Source organism: Pistacia vera, unplaced genomic scaffold (genome assembly GCF_008641045.1).
Source record: "Pistacia vera cultivar Batoury unplaced genomic scaffold, PisVer_v2 Contig102, whole genome shotgun sequence".
NCBI lineage: Eukaryota > Viridiplantae > Streptophyta > Magnoliopsida > Sapindales > Anacardiaceae > Pistacia > Pistacia vera.
The window spans coordinates 1,144,636-1,151,793 of NW_022195050.1; the positions used below are offsets into that span (position 1 = coordinate 1,144,636).

Sequence of the window (7,158 nt, forward strand, 5' to 3'; positions counted from 1 at the left end):
TTAAATTTCTTTCTTGAAAAATCATATTCTCTCTCTTAAAATTTAAAGAGTGTATTTGATTTGAATAAAAAATTTATTCTTTATATTTAGAAATCAATTAAAATACTTTTTATTTATATAAAAAGATGCTTTATATTTAGAAATCAATTAAAATACTTTTTATTCATACGAAGAGTGCTCTCATCGGAGATGTTCTAATAGACTAAGAATTAGTGTGGCGCTGTTTTCTTCGGATTTCATTTACCAATTAATCTTTCTTCAAATCTACTTTATTCCTTCTTATCCAATGCAAATAACTGTAGATAATATTTATGCTTTTCTGTATAAATAGCTGAACGGTTTCTACTTCTTTCCCACCAACTCATCCTAACTATAACCGTCATCAACTTCTTAATTAGCTCATCATCAACTTCTTAATTAGCTTATCATCAGATCTCTTTCACTTTCATCTCTTTATTCGGCGAAAATGGCGATCAGGTTCTTTAGTACTCATCTTTACTCGTCTCTTCTCATTCTCTCTATTTACTTACATGCATCAGATGCAACACAAAACTATAATGTGTTAAAGTTCGGAGCCAAAGGCAATGGTGTAACAGACTCCACCCAAGCATTCATGAAAGCATGGGCAGCAGCCTGTGGTTCTGAAGAATCAACAACAATTTATGTGCCAAAAGGAAGATATTTGCTTGGCTCTATGGCATTTAAAGGTGACTGTAAAAATTCGGATATTACAATACGCATTGACGGAACACTAGTGGCTCCGGCAGATTACCGTATACTAGGTCAAGCTGATAACTGGCTAAGCTTTGAAGGGGTTAGCGGTGTTTCCATTATTGGTGGAGCACTAGATGCCAAGGGAACTGCGTTGTGGAATTGCAAGGAAAAAGGCACTAAATGTCCCAACGGAGCCACGGTAAATTATAAATTCGCTAATTTGCTTCAAGTTCTTAGTTTCATTTTAATTTGTACGATGTCTCAATTCATAAAATATGGTGTGTGTAAATGCAGTCATTGAGCTTTACTAATTCAAACAACATCAAAATCAATGGACTCTTATCACTAAACAGTCAGATGTTCCACATTGTGTTCAACGGTTGTCAAAATGTGCGTGTTGAAGGAGTTAGAGTCATAGCTGCCGGAGACAGCCCCAACACAGATGGTATTCATGTCCAGTTATCTCGAAATGTTATGATCAAGAGCTCCTCCATCAAAACTGGGGATGATTGCATCTCAATTGGCCCTGGCATAAGAATTTATGGGTTGAACGTGTTACATGTGGCCCAGGTCATGGCATTAGGTACTTTTCAATCATACATTTTAATTTATTCGAAGCTACCTTTTATAATAACACTTCTCTACTACAAATACAATGATAATTAACATCAAGAATGGGTGCCGACCTTTTATTTAATTTGCAGCATTGGGAGCTTAGCCAAGGATATGGACGAGGAAGTAGTACAAAATGTGACAATTAAAAATACAACTTTCATAGGTACTCAAAACAGGTTGAGGATAAAGTCATGGGCTAGACCGAGCAATGGATTTTTTCAAGGCATTCGGTTCATAGATACTGTCATGCGAAATGTCCAAAATCCCATTATTATTGACCAAAACTACTGCCCTCATAACTTAAATTGCCCTGGTCAGGTGAGAAAATCTCTCTAACTTTTCACTATAATCGAAGATTTGTGTATCCACCATGTTTTAAAAATATGCATAAACAAATAAAATACAACTAATTTTCATTTTCAATTTTTTTATTTATTATTTCAGGTTTCAGGTATCAAAATTAATGATGTGACCTATCTAAATATACGAGGAACTTCTGCTACACCGGTGGCTATAAAATTAGAATGCAGTAAGAAATACCCTTGTAATGGAATAAGACTACAAAATGTCAATTTAAAGTATCTAAAGAAAGCTGCCCAATCATCTTGTAGTAATGTAATTGGGAAAGAATTAGGGTCAGTTGAACCCAACAATTGTATATAGCTGAATAGCTTAAAAGAATTTCGTACATAATTTAACGTCATTGTACCTTATTCTTTTTAATAAATTACTTTATTTATTGATTACTGAATGATATGCTACACATAATGTTTATTGTCTTTGAAATCTAATGTCCAATACACCCTGAAAGGAAGATTAGCTAGATCTAATTACTAGTTAATTACATGTCATCTTTCACTCTTTCTATTAGCAATATGAAAATGACATAAGTAGCCTTGCAAACTATCAAATCAGATTGCTGAACTCAAACTTATCGATCAATTTGGTATACATGTGGTATAGAATCTATAGATTATAAGACTCGAAAACACTAGAAACAGTGAAGTTGAGATAAATAGAAAGTAAAAAAGTCTCGCACTCAAAATATAATAAAAGGGTGATTAGGAAAGACTTACAGAAATAATTATTGTTGGATCAAGTTAATTTGCTTCTGTTTGTGTCCTAAACATGGAACCCAAAAAAAGCTGTCAGGCAGAAATGGATTTGTTGAATTTAGTTGTACATGCTGACTTAAGTTTAGTTAATTTTTTTAAGCAATTTATATCATAATGTCACTAACAACCTACTTGTTAACGTGCAATGTATATAATATACATAAAACTTATATTCAACTCAGATGGTCCTCAATAAGGAAAAATATATTTGCCTCATTAATTAATCAGTAATTAATTCAGGGTAATGAAGAACAATAAAATATTGACAAGAATTTTACACACTTAATTTGATTAACTGGAATCCTTATACAAGGAGTAATGAGCATTTGTACAGTAAAATAGTATGTATTTTGTTTCAAATTAATAATTTAAAAATTAGCATTTGAATATATCATCATAAATATATGCATAACAAGGTTCTCAAATCCAAATCTTAGTAATTCTTTTACAAATTAATTGTGTCGTGCATGTCAACATGACTCTCCTCATTAAAACAACATAATGAGGGCAACTTGTCAACAGTAAATAATTGAATTTACTGAGATGACAAAGGCCCTGAATTTATTAAACCTCACGACAACGGCTTTAATTTGGTTAATCATCCAAATAATCGGCTTGTCATCAGACTCATCACAATTATGCATAAATTGTTTTCTACTTCATGATATTAAGTGCCTGATTTTTGGCCGCGCCCAAATGCTCTTCATATATTGACAGACCTACTTTAAAAGAGAAAATTAAATGCCAATATCGAAATTAAATGCCAATATCGAATGAATGTGTTCAACATTAATTATAATTAACTGAAGAAAGGATATTTGTCTCTATCCCTGCCAGACAATAAGCTAGTCACCACTAAATCGGTTTGAGTTTATTAATTAGCTCCCTAAAACTAATAGAATTTGTTTGTCTTAATCTAATATTGCCGAAGTCAGATATACTTTTGGAATTAAGCCGCTGGATCAGTTATCATGCATATTGAAATTGATTTTGTATATCCAATGCTGTAAAGTTTGATGAGTAACAAAGGGGTAATAAAATCTCTTATGAGCAAAAATCTGCCATGAAGGCCAACATAATTAGTTAAATTCGCTATAAAATAACTGCAAACTACTATTACACACATGTATAATGGTGTAAATTGTATTTGTCCCACGTCGCCAATTTAGTAGACTGTTATGATGTATATATCTAGTATGTCCTCCTTGAGTTAGCTTCTGGAGATGTGAGTTCTATCCATACCCATTTTATCATGGCTATATTTCTTCATTTCTCTTAGAACAAACTATAATGTTTTACAGAATCAACCACAATTTATGTACCAAAAGGAAGGTATTTGCTTGGCTATATGACCTTCAAAAGTGACTGCAAAAGCACATATATAATAACACGCATTGATGGAACTCTAGTGGCTCCGTCAGACTGGCATCCATTAGGTCAAGCGGATAACTGGCTAAGCTTAATTTGAAGGTGTTTCCATCATCGGTGGAGCACAGGATGCCAAGGGAACTGCGTTGTGGAATTGCAAGGCTAAAGGCTCTAATTGTCCCAATGGAGCTACAGTACGGAATACTAACTTTCTTTCTAGTTTTATCTTGATTTTACAATGTCTTAATTTATGAAATTTGTTGTGTGTGTGTGTGAATGCAGACAGTGAGCTTTAGCAACTCAAACAATATCAAAATCAGGGGACTTATATCACTAAATAGCCAAATGTTTCATATTGCTATCAACGGTTGCCAGAATGTTCATGCTGAAGGAATAAAGTCATCGCTATCGGCGATAGCCCTAACACAGATGGGATTCATGTCCAGTTATCTCGAAATGTCAACATCATGAGCTCTTCCATTAAAACTGGGGATGATTGCATCTCAATTGGCCCTGGAACTGAGAACTTGTGGATTGAACGTGTCACGTGCGGCCCCGGTCATGGTATTAGGTAATTTAAACATTTCTCATCTAAAACTACTTGACTAATTAACAACAAACATCTCATCTTCCACATGATATTCATATCAAGTATGTTTTTCTTTGATTTATAGCATTAGGAGCCTGGGCAAGGATACGAATGAGGAAGGAGTCCAAAATGTGACAGTTCAAAACACAACTTTTGTAGGTACTCAAAATGGGTTGAGGATAAAGTCATGGGCAAGACCTAGCAATGGATTTGTCCAAGGCATTCGGTTCTTAGATGCTATTATGCGAAATGTTCAAAATCCCATTATTATTGATCAAAATTACTGTCCTCACAAGTTAAATTGTCCAGGCCAGGTAAAGATCTCCTAAATATTTCTATGTAAATGAAAATTTTTGGATCCATTATGTTCTCAATAAATCTTAAAAAATGTATAGCATCACTATTTATACTAATTTTTTTTTATTATACATCTAGGTTTCAGGTGTCCAAATTAGTGACGTGACATATCAAAATAGTCGAGGAACATGTGCTACACCAGTTGCTATAAATTTAAATTGTAGCACAAAATAACCTTGCAAAAGAATAAGATTACAAAATATAAACTTGAAGTATTCGAACCAAGTCGCTCAATCATCTTGTAGTTACGTAACTGGGAAGCAACTTGGCTTGGTTCAACCCAACAATTGTTTGTAATTGAATGGTAGAAATAGAAGTTTGCACATAAAAGAATGTAATTGTACTCAATTATTTCTTTACGAATTCTTTTATTGCCACTGACTGAATTCTTTAAGTTATGTGACCAACAAGCTACTGTTTATCGTGCAAGTGCAACATATTATGACAACTAAGCCAGATGTAAACTAACAAAAATTAATTTAATACCAATTGGTATGTGCCTTAGTTAAACTGTTAATTAAACTGTAGTCCAGTACAAATATGGATGGATCGACTAATAATTGAATAATTAACTATATTTATGCACATTTTAATTTTTATTGCAGTTTTACAAGTCAAAAGAATTTTGATGCAAATATTTTTAAAGCTCTAATCAATGTTTAATAAACCTGGGATATTACAAGGTAATTATAATCTATTTCCACAATTCAATTTAACCACCTAAGAATTATGATTTGGGAGTGTAATCAGAGCTAGGGTTGTTTTAGGCAGACAGAGTAGGTTATTTGGGGAACACCAATTTATGAAGCCAAAAAAAGAAGGGCAAGGTGGATGTAAGAACTAGAGCTCGTGACGCGAGCTAAAGCTGGGGGTTTACTTGACAGGTCAGAAATTGACAGTGGATGAAGGTAGGAAAATGGAAAAAAAACGAGTATGGCGGTAGATGATGGCAAGAAAATGGAAAAACCTGATTATGGCACTGCTGGTTTGACCCAAAGTGAGGGAGGAAATGAAAATGGGATGAAAAATCTTGTGATTGGCATAACTGGAGCCTTAAAGGAAAATGGGCTAGGAGAATTGACGGAGGAAGATAGGAATATCCCATGAGATGAGGCTTTACCGGTGATTCGCAATACCACACACATTGTGGTGGAAACACCAAATGGAGGACTGACCCTCAATCAATGAAGACCACCATCTTCAAACTTTAATCTGGCAAGTGGAGATGATGACGACCAAGCAAGGTAAAGGAACCCATCGATGAAGCGACGAGGTGTAGCGAACGGCGAAACTCAAATGCCAGCAACGGGAGCTTTAATCGATGAGAAAACAGGGAGCAGGTTTAGGGACCAAAACTCTCATGGGTTGATTCTAGGGTTAGCAACAGAGGAGGTCAGGTCGGGCAATGGGTTACAACTTACACGTAATTCAGGCCTAGAAGACCATCAAGTAGTCAATGGGCAAAAGCAAAATGAAGGACCAGAGGGGGAAAGAAGTATTGCAGGCCTAGATAATGGGTTGGGCTTTATTAGAGATGCTGGACCATTTAATGGGAAGTCTAGTGGCCAGAAGGCTCACCATGGGTTTGGATTAATACCAAAGAACAAGGCCAGGTGCAAAATGGAGGCTCAAAAGAAAGGGAGAATTTTTCTTTCCAAATGACTAATGAGAAGCAAACGTCCGGCCCTCCTGATGGGCAATTGAATGCTTATGAGGGGAATCCTATTGAAGGGAAAAAAAGAAGCTAGGTGAATGTTGTTCATGACAGGACACTGCGGGAAAAACTATAAATTAAATATCATGAGCCAATCGTAATTGATGGAGGTACCACAATGGTGAGGCTGCTGCTTTCTCTAACTATGGAGGGAAGGAAAAAATGGGGAAATTGCTTGGTGAGGTCGTTTATTGAACGAAAGCCTCCGTTTCATTCAGTTCAATTTATGGCTTTGAAATTATGGCAGAAATATGGGATCAAGTATATTATGATGAATGAGAAGGGGTTTTTCTTTTTCAAATTTGAGGAAGAGGCAACAATGCTTCAATGCTTAGAGGATGGCCGATGGTTATTTCAAAACAAGCCTATTCTACTACAGAAATGGCAACCTAAGATGGAAATAAATAAAGAAGCACCATGATTTATACCATTGTGAGTAAAGCTTTTTGATGTCCCATTGGAGTTGTGGAATGTTGAGGGACTGAGTTACATTGCCAGTGGGGTGGGTAGACCTCAAGGGATGGACAAAATAATGGAAGGCACTTGCAAATTTGGAATGGGCCGAATAGGATTTGCAAGGGTTCTGGTGGAAATTGATGCTGGCACCCATTACCGACAGTGACAAAAATTCAAATGCCTAACGAGAGAAATTTGGCACCTAAGGTTATGGATGTAAAAGTGGAGTA

General features: G+C 35.4%; 1 pseudogene; it reads left to right on the plus strand.

Annotated features, from left to right (window-relative positions):
• Nucleotides 1-466: 466 nt before the first annotated feature.
• LOC116121764 lies at nucleotides 467-5,055 on the plus strand (annotated as a pseudogene).
• Nucleotides 5,056-7,158: the final 2,103 nt, after the last annotated feature.